At 40.9% G+C, this 18394-nt stretch overlaps 1 long non-coding RNA gene, 1 other non-coding gene and 3 pseudogenes across 2 annotated transcripts in view; 2 read left to right on the forward strand and 3 right to left on the reverse strand.

The window, feature by feature from the left end:
* The window catches only part of LOC149748738 (uncharacterized), a 58892-nt gene that overhangs the window by 5237 nt on the left and 35261 nt on the right, over positions 1-18394 (forward strand). The window contains exon 2 of the long non-coding RNA XR_016393841.1: positions 17673-17852. This is a non-coding gene — a long non-coding RNA (uncharacterized LOC149748738). The remainder of the gene's footprint in view (positions 1-17672; positions 17853-18394) is intronic.
* On the reverse strand, positions 7354-8060 carry LOC111184850 (protein FAM91A1 pseudogene; annotated as a pseudogene).
* Positions 8230-8838, reverse strand: LOC149748739 (protein FAM91A1 pseudogene; annotated as a pseudogene).
* LOC111184845 (protein FAM91A1 pseudogene) lies at positions 9182-10367 on the reverse strand (annotated as a pseudogene).
* Positions 13355-13427, forward strand: TRNAR-UCU (transfer RNA arginine (anticodon UCU)). The gene has a single exon. It is a non-coding gene; the product is annotated as a tRNA-Arg (tRNA).

Consider the following 18394-nt stretch of genomic DNA (forward strand, 5'->3'; position numbering starts at 1 on the left):
ACAGCCTCTCAGATACCTCTGAAGGACTGTTCTGAAGAGGTAGGGGAGGAGCCAGGGTATATAGGAGTTTCTGCAAAAACACCAGGTAGCTGAACATCAAAAGATTACTGCTAATTAAAGAAAAACCAGATATCTCAAGTTAATGAATTTAGCACTCTTCTATGTATGGGAAGATGCAAGGGTCTGGGCTAAATAAAATTATATCCTGTTTTTCTCCATCATGAATCCCCTTAGGGTGCACCATTGGTGATGGCTGCAGTGGCTGATGGACTGATAGTCTCAACATCCTTTGTTTACTGATACGGCAGGCAGACATTCTTTGTCCACAATGGGTACAGATAAGTGCATTTTACAAACCTGTTTCACATCTAGTTCACTGAAAAAAAAAAATATATATATATATATATATATCTGTACTTATAGTTTTGGAACTTTAAAATTTTAAAAACGTTGTTTGAAACACTGAAAATGAAAAAGACACAAGAAAGACACTGATTTTTTTTTTGTAAATTTATTTATTTTGTTTTTGGCTGTGTTGGGTCTTCGTTGCTGTGCGCAGGCTTTCTCTAGTTGCAGCGAGTGGGGGCTACTCTTCATTGCAGTTCCTGGGCTTCTCATTTGGCGGCTTCTCTTGTTGCGGAGCACAAGCTCTAGGCACGGGGACTTCAGTAGTTGCGGCTCGCGGACTCTAGAGCCAGGCTCAGTAGTTGTGGCGCACGGGCTTAGTTGCTCCGCGGTATGTGGCTCTTCCCGGACCAGGGCTGGAACCTATGTCCCCTGCAATGGCAGGCGGATTCTTAACCACTGCGCCACCAGGGAAGCCCCACACCCACCCGCACCTCCCCGACCCCCCCCCACCCCAGTCCATGTCTTTTTGTTGTTTGTTCTTCTCTTTCTTGATTTCTTAAAAAAAAAAAAAAAAAAAAGGTGGGGGAAATGGCCACCCAAAAGGAGGTAGAATTACTTTGAACATTTGCAACAACAAAACTGGATTAAATTCTTTAATGAATCTTTGTTGTCAAGTAAGAAACCCTGCATTTTAAGTATTAAATTGGGGGCTTCCCTGGTGGAGCAGTGGTTGAGAGTCCGCCTGCTGATGCAGGGGACGCGGGTTCGTGCCCCGGTCCGGGAAGATCCCACATGCTGCGGAGCGGCTGGGCCTGTGAGCCATGGCCGCTGAGCCTGCGTGTCCGCGTAGCGCAAAAAACAAACAAAAACAAAACAAAAAAACAAAAAACAAAATTATATTGGGAAAACACTGTTAAGAGTTAAAAGATGCTTCTTTGTGTGAATTAATGTGTGATTGAAATAAAGCTCAGTTCATAAAGCAGAGCACGAACATAGCAGTTGTTCACATTTTGCTCATAGCTCTGAAAATGCAAGTTCTCCCCCAGTTTCTTTCTTTTTTTTTTTTTTGGTACGCCGGCCTCTCACTGTTGTGTCCTCTCCCGTTGCGGAGCACAGGCTCCGGATGCGCAGGCTCAGCGGCCGTGGCTCACGGGCCCAGCCGCTCCGCAGCATGTGGGATCTTCCTGGACCGGGGCACGAACCCGCGTCCCCTGCATCGGCAGGCGAACTCTCAACCACTGCGCCACCAGGGAAGCCCTCCCCCAGTTTTTTTACAGGATGATAGGCCTTCAGCTGGTGATCAGATGGCTAATATTTCCATTTTTATATAAGAAACAACTTGATCACATGGTTTTTCAGTGCCTTCCCTAAAATCCATGATTGTTAATAGATTCTATTTTTTCCTCCATTATTTCTCAAAGGAAATATAGCAGCAAATTCATTCACTGCCAACCATTACAAATATTCAGTCCTTTATTAAGGTACATAACATTACAGTAGGCTTAGAGTGCTAATATATAGATAATAAAATAACTATAGCTAGTAAAACAAAGCAAATGAAAAGAAAATTAAAGAGCCTTGATCAAATGAAATACTTACAACTTTCAACTGAAACACTGTAGAAATTATATATTGAAAAGCACTAGGAATATACAATAATTCAGTAACAATTATTGAGGGAATAAGTGAAAGAATCACAGTGATTAGAAATTATTTTCATATTACTATGTATATTAGGGGGTTCTCCAGAGAAACAGAGCCAACAGGATATGTGTGTATATGTAAAGAGAGATTTTTGGGTGGTTGGGAGGGGCATGCTGCGTGGCTTTCGGGATGTTAGTTCCCCGACCAGGGATTGACCCCTGGCCATGGCAGTGAAAGCACCAAGTACTAACCATTGGATCGCCAGGGAAGTCCCCATAAAGAGAGATTTTTTTAAAAGGAGTTGGCTTGTGAAATTATGGAGAATTGACAAGCCCAAAATATATAGCATAGACCTGCATATGTAGTTAGAGACCCAAGGAAGAGTTGCAGTTCAAGTCCAAATGCAGTCCTCTGGTAGAATTCCTTTTTGTTTGGGGGAGGTCAGTCTGTTCTGTTCAAGCCTTCAACTGATTGGATGAGGCCCACTTAGGTATGGGGGCGGGGGTAACCTGCTTTACTCAAAGTCCACTGATTTAATGTTAACCTCATCCAAAAAACACCTTCACAGAAACATCCAGAATGTTTGGCCAAGTTTCTGGGCACTGTGACCCAGCCAAGTTGACACAAAATTAACCATCACAGTATGTATTAGTTTTCCTTATATAGATAAGCATAGCATATATTTAGTTTCCAGTTCATGTAAGACAAATTAGAAAACTAAACATTATTACATTTACTCCAATTACAGCACTGACTGAGCCACAGGTAACTTGGTCTAAAATTTTTAATCCTATAAATAGGCCATAGTATTGAACACATGGTTGTGTTAACAGTTCAAAGAAAGACATATATTTCTAGAAGTAAGTTAAATGCACATGTAGTTTTATAAAGAACAAAAAACCATCAGTAAAAATATTTAGGTTATAATATTCCCAGAGTCTATTTTCCACATTCTTGTTTGGTTAATTTGGTCACAATTTTAAACTGTAAAAAATTACCCTTTAGAGGAACTAAACTATAACATGACATAAACTTCCTAAGGAAGGTAACTTGAAAAATATAAAAAGTGATTCCAATTTTTCTAAGTAACATTTGAGATACTACAAGAGCAAATTAATTAAGAAAACCTTTGAAATTATTCAATTATCTTTAAAGTTATACTGGTATAATTTAATACCTAGAATGCCTAAAATAATGTTTTCATAGTAGATTTATCACTAGAGTATTTTGATCTTGAAAGCCTCAGTGCTTCTTTTTTTTTTTTTTTGGCTGCATTGGGTCTTCGTTGCTGTGCGCAGGCTTTCTCTAGTTGTGGCGAGTGGAGGCAACTTTTCGTTGTGGTGCTCGGGCTTCTCACTGTGGTGGCTTCTCTTATTGTGAAGCACGGGCTCTAGGTGTGCAGGCTTCGGTAGTTACAGCATGTGGGCTCAGTAGTTGTAGCATGTGGGCTCAGTAGTTGCAGTGCACGGGCTCAGTAGTTGTGGCTCGTGGGCTCTAGAACGCAGGCTCAGTAGTTGTGGTGCATGGGCTTAGTTGCTCTGTGGCATGTGGGATCTTCCTGGACCAGGGATACGAACCTGTGTCCCCTGCATTGGCAGGAGGATTCTTAACCACTGCGCCACTAGGGAAGTCTAGCCTCAGTGCTTCTGATGTGTAGCTTTAACCTGAAATCATAATCCTCGGTTTGCAAACATCAAATTCAATTTTATGTTAGTTGATATAGAAACGAAACAAAAAATTCTTAAATCAAGGTGATAGCATGCAGCAACCATTGCTACCAAAATGGAAAAATTCTATTTTTCCTTAGAGATTCTATGAAAAGAAAACCCACAGTGAGTGACAAAGTCTACACATAAACATTGTTTAAAAATAGGATATTTGCCAAAAATAGAAAATAATCCAAATGTCCACCAATTGTTGAATGGATAAATAAAATGTAGTATACCCAAATAATGGGATACTATTCAACAGTATAAAAAGCAATAAAAAGGAATGAAGTACTGATACATGCTACAATATGGATAAGCCTTGAAAACATTATGCTAAGTGAAGGAAACCAGTCACAGAAGACCACATAGTGTATGTTCCCATTTATATAGGCAAATCTATAGAGACAGAAAGTAGAGCTAGGGAGGATGGGGGAACTTGGGCATGACAGATAACAGGTAAGGGGGTGTGGTTGTTTTGGGGATGAGGAAAATGTTCTAAAATTGATTGTGGTGATAGTTGCACAACTCTGATTTACTAAAAAGCATTGAATTTTACTCTTTAAATGGGTGAATTGTGTGATATGTGAATTATATTTCAATAATGCTGCTACCAAAAAAAACAAGAGAGAGAGAAACAAAACAAAATGCAAATCAGACCATGTTAACATCCTTTCAAGGACTGCTCTTGCACTCTGAATAAATTCTAAATGGGTTAAAAAAAAAAAAAGAATGTTTTCCAAAATTTCTTGCGAAATGTCAGTGAAACTTTATAGTCTGAATTAAGACCTTATAAAACAAGGTTAAATTGTACATAATTTTGCTGATTTGCATTATCTTCCACATATAAAACAAGGTTAAATTGTACTGATTTGCATACCTTCAACAAGGTTCAGCTGATATACATAATTTATAGGTATCTACAGGAATTCTTCTTTTTTTTTTTAACTTTATTTATTTTTTTGGCTATGCTGTGCAGCTGCTCGGCTTGTGTGATCTTAGTTCCCTGATCAGGGAGAAGTGAAAGCACGGAGTCCTAACCCCTGGACTGCCAGGGAATTCCCTCCATAGTAATTCTTAATGTCCCATCATATCTTCTCTCAGTAATTGTTGTTTATTGTTTTATACTCTTTTTATTCTAAATACCAAGAAGTCTTTTCACAGGGAGAGTTAAATCACTTTCCATTATCCCCAAAAGTGTAGGTAACAAAATATAAAATTAAATAAGATTTGTTAAAGTAACATAAAATCTCCATAACAATATTCAGTGACTGTTTATAAATGTTACCAGTTATCATAAAGTCTATAAAGTTTATCCTTAGATTAATAAAAAGAAATGTAGGGACTTCCCTGGCGGTCCAGTGGTTAAGACTCTGCACTTCTAGTAAACTCAAAATGGATTAAAGACCTAAATGTAAGGCTGGACACTATAGAACTCTTAGAGGAAAACATAGGAAGAACACTCTTTGACATAAATCACAGCAAGGTCTTTTTTGACCCACCTTCTAGAGTAATGGAAATAAAAACAAAGATAAACAAATGGGACCTAATGAAACTTAAAAGCTTCTGCACAGCAAAGGAAACCATAAACAAGATGAAAAGACAGCCCTTAGAATGGGAGAAAATAATTGCAAATGAAGCAACTGACAAAGGATTAACCTCCAAAATATACAAACAGCTTATGCAGTGCAGTATCAAAAAAACAAACAACCCAATCAAAAAATGGGCAGAAGAAGACTTCCCTGGTGGCACAGTGGTTAAGAATCTGCCTGCCAATGCAGGGGACATGGGTTCGAGCCCTGGCCCAGGAAGATCCCACATGCTGCAGAGCAACTAAGCTGGTGTGCCACAACTACTGAGCCTGCACTCTAGAGCCCGTGAGCCAAAACTGCTGAGCCCATGTGCCACAACTACTGAAGCCCAAGCACCTAGAGCCTGTGCTCTGCCACAAGAGAAGCCACCACAATGAGAAGCCTGTGTGCCACAACGAACAGTAGCCCCTGCTTGCCACCACTAGAGAAAGACCATGCCCAGCAACGAAGACCCAATGCAGCTAAAAATAAATAAATAAATAAATAAATGGAAAAAAAAGAAAAAAAGGGCAGAAGACCTAAATAGACATTTCTCCAAAGAAGACATACAGATGGCCAAGAGATGCATGAAAAGATGCTCAGCATCACTAATTATTAGAGAAGTGCAAATCAAAAGTACAATGAGGTATCACCTCACACTGGTCAGAATGGGCATCATTAAAAACTCTACAAACAATAAATGCTGGAGAGGGTGTGGAGAAAAGGGAACCCTCTTGCACTGTTGGTGGGAATATAAATTGATACAGCCACTATGGAGAACAGTATGGAGGTTCCTTAAAAAACTAAAAATAGAATTACCATATGACCTGGCAATTCCACTACTGGGCATATACCCAGAGAAAACCATAACTCAAAAAGACACATGCGGACTTCCCTGGTGGTGCAGTGGTTAAGAATCCACCTGCCAGTGCAGGGGACACAGGTTCGAGTCCTGGTCTGGGAAGATCCCACATGCTGCAGAGCAACTAAGCCCGTGTGCCACAACTACTGAGCCTGCGCTCTAGAGCCCATGAGCCACAACTACTGAGCCCAAGTGCCACAACTACTGAAGCCCACGTGCCTAGAGCCCGTGCTCCACATCAAGAGAAGCCACTGCAATGAGAAGCCCACGCACCACAAGGAAGAGTAGCTCCCACTTGCCACAACTAGAGAAAGCCTGCGCGCAGCAATGAAGACCCAATGCAGGCAAAGATAAATAATAAATAAAATTAATTAATTAAAGAAAAAAAAGACACATGCATCTCAATGTTCATTGCAGCACTATTTACAATAGCCTGGTCATGGAAGCAACCTAAATGACCATCGACAGACGAACGGATAAAGAAGATGTGGTACGTATATATAATGGAATATTACTCAGCCATAGAAAGGAACAAAATTGGGTCATTTGTAGAGACATGGATGGACCTGGAGACTGTCATACAGAGTGAAGTAAGTCAGAAAGAGAAAAACAAATGTTGTATATTAATGCATATATGTGGAATCTAGAAAAATGGTACAGATGAACCGGTTTGCAAGGCAGAAATAGAGACAACAGATGTAGAGAACAAGTATATGGACACCAAGTGGGGGAAAGGGAAGGTGGGCTGAATTGGGAGATTGGGATTGACTTATATACACTAACTAATATGTATAAAATAAGTAACTAATGAGAACCTGCTGTATATCATAGGGAACTCCATTTCGCTGTACAGTAGAAACTAACACAACATTGTAAAACAATTATACCCCAATTAAAAAAAAAAAAAGACTGTGCTTCCAATGCTGGGAGCTTGGGTTCAATCCCTGGTCAGGGAACTAAGATACCGCATGCTGCTTGCTATGGCCAAAAAACCCCTAAAAAACGAAAACAAAACAAAAAATTTTGCCTTAAAATAAAAGTACAGTGCTGATTGCTAAAAAGTTCTTTGTTAAAAAGAAACAAACAACCTAGGGATCAATTAAAAAAAAAAAAGGAGCTTTTTGTTGCATTAGGATGTGCTGTAATGAGCAAGACTCCAGACAAAATTAAATGTTTGCCAAACATCAATACGACACACTTTTAACATCATTAAGTGTAAGTTATATTGCACCAGCCGAATAGTTTTTTTGACTGGCACTATAAAGCTAACTTTAAGAAAGAAAAAAAGACACCAAGTGTGAATAACAAATGGTGTAACTAAATTACTGCAAATGAAGATTAGCAGTGAGAAGTGAGGAAGGTGACACTCTAAACCATTCTGATACGATGGCATCTCTAATTTACAAGAAGCAGAACTCCCGTATCAGCATAAGATGGTAAAGTGGACTTGAAAAAGTTGGCCTCAGTGTGTATATCCAGTGTTGAAGCATCTTCCCTGAATGAGTGAGCAAAGTTAAGGACATGTAGAGAGAATTTTATGCTGCAATGTCAGAGTCTTTGATGGCTTTCTTCTCTGCAAAAGGTGTATGTAGCAGTTTTCCTACAAACTTCTCATTTAATTCAGAGCTAAATAGTGGAATTTCAAAGCACAGCTTAAGAGAAAGCCAGTCACTTCTGCTGTGGCAACATCAGAGTTGTGTTTTGTTGTTGAATCCGTTGTTGCTTCCTCAATGACCATTTCACAGGATTCTTCATTTGCTCTGAGCCAGAAGTTAAATACGGTAAATCAGGTTCTCCTTTCTCATCAGAAGCATCACCAGGTTTTCTGTTTACACGTTGACTAGAAGCTTAGATAAGGTGACACATTCACAGAAATCCCTGCAAGCCCACTTTATTCCTTAATATTTGCAATGTTTTATGAACATCCATATTGATACAGCAAACTTTCCTTATAGTTCTGTTTTAATCAAATGGAAAAGGTTTTTCTCATCCCATCATTTAACATCTGAGCTAATCTGAAGTAGGAATTACTTCAGGATTATGACTCCAAAACATTATTAATACTCAGTATTAGCTCTGAAATATATCTGATGGTTTTTGAAGTCTTCTACCTTTGTCCAGTAAAAGAAATAGGGATCTGACTTCTGAGCAGTGGCTTCTGGATAACTGGTCTAATATTCTGAGGAGTACTATTGCTGATGGGCTGTATTCATAAATGAGAGGAGCCATGGAAACAAGCCATGTGTAATTTTGTTTAGAACTCTGCTGCAAGTCACAGGGTCCGAATCAAGAAGGCTCTCACACATTTTAAAAGATCCAGAAGAAAACCATAATTGATTGTTCTGGCTATGTAGTTGTGTGACTGTATCATTATTATACAGAGACAGTATGGTGTTTCTCAGAGTGAGTGCCTGATCAAAATATCTCTGCAGTCTGCACTTTTTCTTCATCAGTGTTTTGAACCTTTTCTAGTTCTGTAAGGAAGCTGTCCAGAGACTTATGTGAAAGTCTGCCAACTTTTGGTACAGGATTTCTCATCATTACAAAGGAAAGTGTTGAGTCAAATAGGCAAGCAATATGCTTTGTGAGTCCTGTAGACAGATCCAAATTGCTTATACTGGCTGTGTCAGCTGGATCTTGACTATTTCTATCAGTACCAGAGCTGACAAAACTTCTTTTCAGGACTCCTACTTTCCTTGCCATCTTTTTTTTTAAATTAAATTTAATTAATTAATTAATTTTGGTTTATTTTGGTTGCATCGGGTCTTAGTTGCGGCACATGGGATCTTCCGTTGCAGCGCACAGGCTTCTCTCTAGTTGTGGCGTGCAGGTTTTCTCTCTCCAGTTGTGGCCCGCGGGCTCCAGGGCACGTGGGCTCTGTAGTTTGCGGCACGTGGGCTCTCTCGTTGAAGCGCGTGAGCTCAGTAGTTGCGGTGCGCGGGTTTAGTTGCCTTGCAGCACGTGGGATCTTAGTTCCCCGACCAGGGATTGAACCCACATCCCCTGCATTGGAAGGTGGATTCTTTACCACTGGACCACGAGGGGAGTCCCTTTCATTGCCATCTTATATCGAATAAAAAGAGTATCTTTTGTGGATGGAAAGTCCTTTTAAATCTTTTTGCAGATGGAACATTGCACCTTGACGAATGTACTTGCTGCACATTTATTACTTATGTCTCTTCTTAGGGGCAGAGCCCAAGCACCAATACATGGAAACATTCTTAGCCAGTGACATGTCTATCTCAAGGACATTTGCAAGCTCTGCAACATTAGTATGCTCATCTATTGAAAGAAATATAAAGTTTCAAAGTAATCACCTAGTCATCTTGAACTCAATTCATTACAAAACCTTCAGGAGAATAAAATTCAGATAAATAATAAATAATTCAAATAAATCCTTTGTTGTATAAACTATGTAGCATATTGTAATATAGGGATTCAGAGAGTTGAGTATATTTCTCAGGCAAAATGCACATCTTTTTATGTCATTTTTGAGTTCTGACCAGCCTACACCACTCACCATGCCTCTTTGGCAGTTTCCACTGGCTTTATTGGTAGAAGATGTGACCATTCCTCAAATTTCAAAAAGAAAAAGTTTGATGATCTACACTGATTCATAATATCAATGTACTGCTATCTTTTTATTGTCAAGAAAACTTAGATAGTCAGCCCTAATAAAATTGGGCAATGAAGCATAACTTTTTTTTTGGCCACGCCAGGCGACTTGTGGGATTTTAGTTCCCAGACCAGGGACTGAACCTGGGCCACGGCAGTGAAAGCCCGCAATCCTAACCACTAGGCCACCAGGGAACTCCTAAAGCATAACTTTTTTCATTGTTCATAATGTCCTCTATAATCTCAGTGTAATATGATAATGGTGTTATCCTCAGACCCTTTACCACAATACCCAATAAATGGTAAATATACAGCATGAAATAATCTCGACTGTAATAGTTCCTCAGAGTATTTGCATTCAATCTTTCTTGACGTGTTTAAGTTATATTTCTGTATCATAACTGACTGTGGGTATGTAGAGGACAATCTGCTTTGCATATTTCCTCTGTGAATTTCCAAGACCCTATCACGTGTTGGTGGGCAGCCTGTTCCGTGAGTGGCTGTGCCTGATGTGGAACTTCCTATCCATGGTGCAAGGGCCCTGGGACAGCTGGTGGGGAGCCTGCAGGAGGCCTGGTGCCTTACACTTTGGAATGCCCGGCTGCCCGGTGAGGGCTCCATACAGCTCAGCACGGCAGAGAACAGTGTCAGGGGCGCATCAGAGAATCTCAGTTTCTTCATTAAATTATACTTTAAGGAAAAAAGAGCTTTTAAAATTAAAATCATCATTCTTGTAAATAATTATGCAGGTTCACTCATCTACTCTCATATGTGACTGTTCCTCAAATTTCAATGAAAGGATTGGAGAATGCCTTCATTTTGCTTCTCTCCATTTCAAAATTCTTGCCTATGTGACTCTTTTATTTCTAGGTTTACCATATCCTTTCCAGAGTGATCCCTCCTACCTGCACGCATTATTCTATGCTCTTCTGTTTTCTCTAGGACCTTTCCTCCTATCTTCAATCTTTCCTTTCTTCTACTCTGTGTGTGTGTGTGTGTGTGTGTGTGTATGTGTATAAATTAAAAGATAACCTCAGGACTTTCCTACTCCTTTTACAGTGACTATTTTTTCTCCTTTCTTTCTCTGCCAAACTTTCTGGACAGTTGGCTGTCCTCTGACATGTCAGCTTCTGGCACAACTCTTACATGTCTGATGAATGAATAAATGAATGATCTCACATTCATCTCTTCATTCACTTTACACCAGCCACACAGGTCTTTTTTTCTGTTCTTTGAACATGCCAAGCTCCTTCCCATAGGACCTGTGGACTGCTTGTTCCCTTTTCCTGGAACACTTTTCCTCAGATCTTTACGTGGCTAGCACCTCTCATCATCCCTACAGACACACACACACACACACACACACACTTCTTGGAGATCACCAGTGGTCCCTTCTTCAAGTTGAGTGCACTTTTTTTTTATTTATCAATTTTCTTTTATTTATTTGTGGCTGAGTTGTGTCTTTGTTACTGCGCACATGCTTTCTCTAGTTGCAGTGAGCGGGGGCTACTCTTTGTTGCAGAGCACGGGCTCTAAGCGTGCAGGCTTCATTAGTTGTGGCTCATGGGCTCTAGAGCACAGGCTCAGTAGTTGTGGCGCACGGGCTTAGTTGCTCCGGGCATGTGGGATCTTCCCCGACCAGGGCTCGAACCCGGTCCCCTGCATTGGCAAGTGGATTCTTAACCACTGCGCCACCAGGGAAGCCCTGAGTGCACTTTTAAGTAAAATTTTTATAGAAGTATAACATACATATTAAACAGTGCACAAATCATAAGTGTACAGCTTGATAAACTTTCATATAGTGAATGCCGCTATATAATTTGCACTCATCAAGAAACATTAACATTATTTGTGAATTATTCTTCAATAAAGCTAAAAAATTTTAAAAAGAAACATTATTAACACCGCAGAAACAACCTCTCATGTCCCTTCTCAGTCACTATTTTCCCAGAGAATAACTACTGTACTGATTTTTAAAAATATATTTATTTATTTATTTGGCTGCATCAGATTTTAGTTGTGGCATGCAGGATCTTTTTTTTTTTTTTTTTTTTTTGCGGTATGCGGGCCTCTCACTGTTGTGACCTCTCCCGTTGTGGAGCACAGGCTCCGGACGCACAGGCTCAGCGGCCATGGCTCACGGGCCCAGCCGCTCTGCGGCACGCGGGATCCTCCCGGACCGGGACACGAACCCGCGTCCCTGCGTCGGCAGGTGGACTCCCAACCACTGCGCCACCAGGGAAGCCCCCCATACTGATTTTTAACATCAAATATTTGTTTTGCCTGTTCTTAAACATCATATACATGGAATTGTACTATTTTCTGTCTTTCACTCAACATTAAATTTGTGAGATTCAGCCAAGTTACATGAAGTTGTAGATCTTTAATTATCGTTGCTGTATAGTCTCTACTGTATGAGTATATCCAGCGTATTCACTCTACTGTTGATGGGACATTTCAGTCGTGTCCACTTTTTGTCTATTACAGTAGTACTGCCATGAACTGTCATAACCTTTTGCACTCTTAATAGCCTTATTGAGGTACAACTTAAATACCATACAATTCACTCATTGCTAAGTGTATGATTTAATTAATTCTTAGTAAATTTATACAGTTGTGCAATAATGACCACAATCCAGTTTTAAAATACTTCCATCACCCCCAAAAGTTGTGTTGTGTCTGTTTGCAGTCATTTCCTTCTCTCACCTCAGCCCTGGATGACCACTGATCTACTTTCTGTCTCTACAGCTTTGCATTTCCTAAAATTTTCATATAAGTGCCATGTAGTCTTTGGTGTCTGGCTTCTTTCACTGAACATAATGTTTTTTGAGGCCCATCCATGTTGATGCATGAGTCAGCAGTCTGGTCCTTTTTTATTGCTGAGTAGTGTTCCATCACAGTGACATAGAACATTTTGTTTGTGTACTCACCAGTTGATGGGCATTTGGATTACATATTTCCAGTTTGGGGCTATTATGAATAATGCTGTTATTGACATTCATGTACAAATCTTTGTGTGGATATATGATTTCATTTCTCTTAGGTAAATACCTAAAAGTAGGATGGCTGGATCAGATGGTAAATATATATTTAATATTTAAAAAAATTCAAAAATTTCCAAAGTGGCTCTACCATCTTACATTTCCACCAAGAATGCATGAGGAATCCAGTTTGTTTCCTACAAAGTTTACCACTTTTAGTTGACAAAGCTGTGGATTTTTGCTGTCTGTCAAATTATTACCCATGTTTTATAGGTAAATAAACAAGCTTAAGGAGACCAAGAATCTGACCCATGTCACATAGCTAATAAGTATCAGAACGGGGATTCTAACTTTGGTTTTTGTTACGAGGTTCATACTCATTCCATTGACATGAATTGAGATGTATACTTGAATACTCAAGAGATTCCCCACCCCCTCTGCAAAAATAGATTATTCATTGTTTTTTGCTCTCAAAGGCAAAGCTCTATTTTAGGAAGGGGTTTTCTTTAGCTCTTAAAAATTTATTTATTTTAGAGAGAACTTGGATCCTTACCTAACATCATACACACAAATTAACTCAAAATGGATCAAAGACCTAAATATAAGATCTAGAGAACTATATGGACTTCCCTGGTGGTCCAGTGGTTAAGACTCTGCACTTCTAATGCAGGGGGCACAGGTTTGATCCCTGGTTGGGGAAATTCCTCATGCCTCGTGACCAAAAAAAACCCCACAAACCCAAAAAACCTATAAAACTCTTAGAAGAAAACACAGGATAAAAGCTTCATACCATTATATTTGGCAATGATTTCTTAAATGTGATACCGAAGGCACAGGCAACAAAAGAAAACATAGACAGGGACTTCCCTGGTGGTGCGGTGGTTAAGAATCCACCTGCCAATGCAGGGGACACGGGTTCGAGCCCTGGTCCAGGAAGATCCCACAGGCCACAGAGCAATTAAGTCCGTGCGCCACAACTACTGAAGCCCGTGTGCCTAGAGCCTGTGCTCTGCAACAAGAGAAGCCACCACAGTGAGAAGCCCGTGCACCAAAACGAAGAGTAGCCCCCACTTGCCACAACTAGAGAAAGCCCGTACGCAGCAATGAAGACGCAACGCAGCCAAAAATAAATAAATAAATAAATTGATTTTAAAAAAAGAAAACATAGACAAATTGGAGCTCATGAAAATTAAAAACTTTTGTGCATCAAAGAATACAATCGACAGAGTAAAAAGACAACCTACAGAATGGTAGAAAATATTTGCAAATCACATATCTCATAAGAGGTTAATATCCAGAATATATAGAGGACTACTAAAACTCAAAAACAACAACAAAAACCCAATTCAAAGTTGGGCAAAGGACTCGAATTGACATTTCTCCAAGGAAGATACACAGATGGCCAATAAGCAAATGAAAAGATGCTCAATATCACTAATCATCAGGGAAATGCAAATCAAAACCACGAGATACCACTTCACACTCATTAGGATGGTTATTATTTTTTTTAATGGAAAATAAGTGTTGGTGAGGATGTGGAGAAATTGGAACACTGTGCACTCTTGGTGGGAATGCAGAGTGGTACAGCTGCCATGGAAAACAGTATGGCAGTCCCTCAAAAACTGAAAAACAGAATGATCCAGCAATTGATCCAGCAATTCCACTTCTTGGTATATACCCAAAATAATGGAAAGCAGCGTCTTGGAGAGATATTTGTACACCGATGTTCATAGCAGCATTATTCACAATAGCCAAAAGGTAGACGCAACCTAAGTATATCCATTGATGGAAGAATGGATAAGCGAATTGTGGCATACATATATATATATATATATATATATAATGGAATATTTTTCATCCTTTTAAAAGAGGGAAATTCTGACACATGCTATAGGATGAACCTTGAGGACATTATGCTAAGTGAAATAAGCCAGTCACAAAAAGATAAATTCTATATGATTCCACTTATATGAGGTACCTAGAACAGTAAAATTGAGAGACAGAATGTATAATGGTGGTTGCCAGGGCTTCCTGGGAGAGGGAAATGGGGAGTTATTGTTTCATGGGTATGGAATTTCGGTTTTGCAAGATGAAACAAGTTCTCGGGATGGATGATTGCACAACATTATAAATGAACTTGATGTCACTGAACACAAAAATAGTTAAGATGGTAAATTTTATGTTGTGACTTTTATTACAATTTTTAAAAATTAAAACATTAATTCATTCACTCATTAAGTTTGCAATATTCCAGGCACTCTACTAAGGGCGAGGGATACAAGTGTAAACAATACCCTGTTCATGCCTGCAAGGAACTTATAGGCTAGTGTGACCATCAGACAGGTGGGCACAGTGTGACCAGGGTTGTGGGAGCCTGTCAGAGGGGCATCTTAGTCCCCTATGTATGTCAGACCCAGCATATGTTTAACAAATAACAGAAGTCGGCAAAGCAATAAATGCTACAAGATCTGTGCCTTTGATTCATTATCAGAAAACTCTCTACTAGGCAGAGCTGGAGATGGTGAGTCTGCTACTACCCAAGTGGTTTGGTTCAGAGGCCAAAAAATGATTTGCTGGGAATATTACTGAGGGTATTTCTAAGTTACTTAGAACATGTGAGCATTGTCCTTTTTTCTCACTACTCCTTCCAGATGGAATCTTCTGTTGATTTTATTACTATTCTATTCACTCAGCTCCCACTTCCAATACTCTTGTCTGGGTTATGACAACAGCTTCATCTTCCTGTGACCAGAGTCCACCCCACTAATTCATTCTCTGCACTGCAGTCAGTCATCCCTACTTGAAACACTTCAGCGGCTCCACATTACCCTCAGAATACCCCAGACTCCTTAGGGTGGTGTCTTAGCTCAGGCTGCCATAACAATATATCACAGACCTGGTGGCTTTCGCAACAGGAGTTTATTTCTCATTAAGGTCTGGAAGCTGGGAAGTAAGATCAAGGTGCCCATCCATTAGGTTCCCTGGTGGGGGCCCTCTTCCTGACTTGCAGACAGCCTTCTCACTGTGTCCTCACATGGTGGAGAGAGAGCACTTTGGTCTTTCTTCCTCTTCTTATAAGGACCCTAATCCCATCATGGGGGTGCTACCCTCATGACCTCATCTAAACCTAATTACCTCTCAAAGGCCCAAACTCCAAATACCATCACATTGGGTGTTGGGGCTTCAACATATGAATTTTGGGGGCAGAAATATTCAGTCCATAATATGTGGCTTCTCCAGCCTTTCAGGGCCCCTGTTTTCCTCTTTATCCCCATCTCTCTCACTGCTTCCCTTTAGTTGCTGGCAATATTTGAATGCCCCTTGTTCTTGCTTCTTTCTAGGCCTTTGTACAAGCCATTCCCTCTACCTAGAATGACTTTCCCCTCTTTTGCTAGGATAACTCCTATCTGTCCTTTAGGTGTCCTCTGCAAAGAAGCTTCCTGGGCCCCAAACCAGGTCAGGTGTCCTTCATCTGGGTTTCTGCTCTTGAGTGCCTTGTGCATTTCCCTACGGTGGCTCTCATCACACTGCATCGTCGTCTCTCCTGCCCCACCATCCACCACCCCAGTGAACTCCCTGAAGGCAGGACGGGCCTCGTTCACCTCAGCGCCTAGTACAATGTGTGGCTAACGATGTATGCACAATGAATACTTTGGTTTGTATGGCGCTCTGTACTTTTCAGAGTGTCCCGACACAAATTAACTCGTCTATAGAGGTATAATTATATTTCCTTACTTAACATTCATTCCTCCTGAATAAAATTTTCCTTTAAAAATATTACTTTTACTAACAAGATTTCTGTGAAGTCAATAATCCACTATGTCACTAATGTGACTGAGTCAGGGGTCAAACTATCTCATTTTTCCTGGTATACTAGAAGAGCTTGTGAAAAAGCAGATTTCTTTCTATAACCCAGCAGGACCCTATGGGGCCTTCCTGGGACAGATCCCTCTCCTATAGTCTCTGCTTTAGCTCCTCTGTGAATTACCTAGATAATCATATCTGATGCTCATTTCCTGAGTAGTTTTACAGATGCTAAAACTTCCACCAAATGGAAGAAATTAACTACTTGATGATGATGAGCCCATAGCCCCCAGACCCACTGGCGCCTAAGGATTGATAATGTTACCCTGTGACATCATCCTGTTACCTTACCATCAACCAATCAGAGAACTGTGCACAAGCTGTTCACAGACCCTGGGATGCCCCTCCCTCACTTTGCCTTTAAAAATGCTTTGCTGGGACTTCCCTGGTGGTCTAGTGAGTAAGACTCTGTGCTTCCACTGCAGGGGGCACTGGTTCAATCCCTGGTGTGTGTGTGGGACTTCCCTAGTGGTCCCTGGTGGTTAAGAATCCGCCTTCTAATGCAGGGGATGCGGGTTCGATCCTTGGTCGGGGAACTAAGATCCCACATGCCACAGGGAAACTAAGCCCACGCGCTGCATCTAGAGAGCCCATGCACTGCAACTACCAAGCCTGTGTGCCACAACTAAAGACAAGTCTGTGCACCACAACTAGAGAGAAGCTTGTGCGCTGCGACGAAAGATCCAGCGTTTCGCAACTAAGACTCGACCCAGCCAAAAACAAACAAACAAAACAAAACAAACAGGGAGTTCACATGTTTTGAGTACTAGCTTTCCTGAACTCCTTGCTTGGTGCCCTGCAATAGGTGCTGTACTTTCCTTCACCACAACCCAGTGTCAGTAGATCAGCTTTACTATGTGTGGGCAAGAGGATTCAAGTTTGGTTCCATCCACCTCACTACAAATAACTCAATTTTGTTTCTTTTTATGGCTGAGTAATATTCCATTGTGTATATGTGCCACATCTTCTTTATCCATTCATCTGTCGATGGACACTTAGGTTGCTTCCATGTCCTGGCTATTGTAAATGGAGCTGCAGTGAACATTGTGGTACATGACTTTTTTTTTTTTTTTTTTTGCAGTACGCAGGCCTCTCACTGTTGTGGCCTCTCCTGTTGCGGAGCACAGGCTCCGGACGCGCAGGCTCAGCAGCCATGGCTCACGGGCCCAGCCGCTCCGCGGCATGTGGGATCTTCCCGGACCGGGGCACGAACCTGCGTCCCCTTCATTGGCAGGCGGACTCTCAACCACTGCGCCACCAGGTAAGCCTGGTTCAGTAACATTTTGAGTGACTTGATGGAGGTAGGTGTCTGTGAGGGTGCAGTGGGGGAATGGGTATTGGCCTCAGCTGGTGATCTGACCTCAGGAGTTTGCATCCCTGGCTTCCTGGTGGCAGAAAGTAGGAGGCAGGACTGGGAAGGGAATGCCTGTGGCTTGGAGGAAGCTCTTAGTTCTTAGAATCACAGAACTTTAGTCTTAGGTCATTTGGTTCAACCTTTGCCTTTAAGAAGTGGGGAAAGAGATCTAGTATTTTGCCCAGAAAAACCTCAGAAGACCTCCCACCAATCTTGTTTTCCCTCTCCCAAAAGCCTGAAGTTGGAGGTCACTAGGCTTCTGATCTCAATCAAAATATCTCTCAGAAGCATTTATCCCCTCTCTTTCAGCAGCATCATCTGAATAGTATGCTCTGGATAGATGATGGGTTAATATTGCTACATAGAAACTCATGGAAGGCATAGTCCTTGGCCTCTAGGAACTTACAAATCAAGACCAAGTGTTTAAAAATGATTTGCACATGCCGTCA

This window comes from Delphinapterus leucas, chromosome 7, assembly GCF_059928025.1.
Source record: "Delphinapterus leucas isolate spDelLeu-1000000601 "Yukka" chromosome 7, BTC_Dleu_Yukka2, whole genome shotgun sequence".
In the NCBI taxonomy this organism is placed as follows: Eukaryota; Metazoa; Chordata; class Mammalia; order Artiodactyla; family Monodontidae; genus Delphinapterus; species Delphinapterus leucas.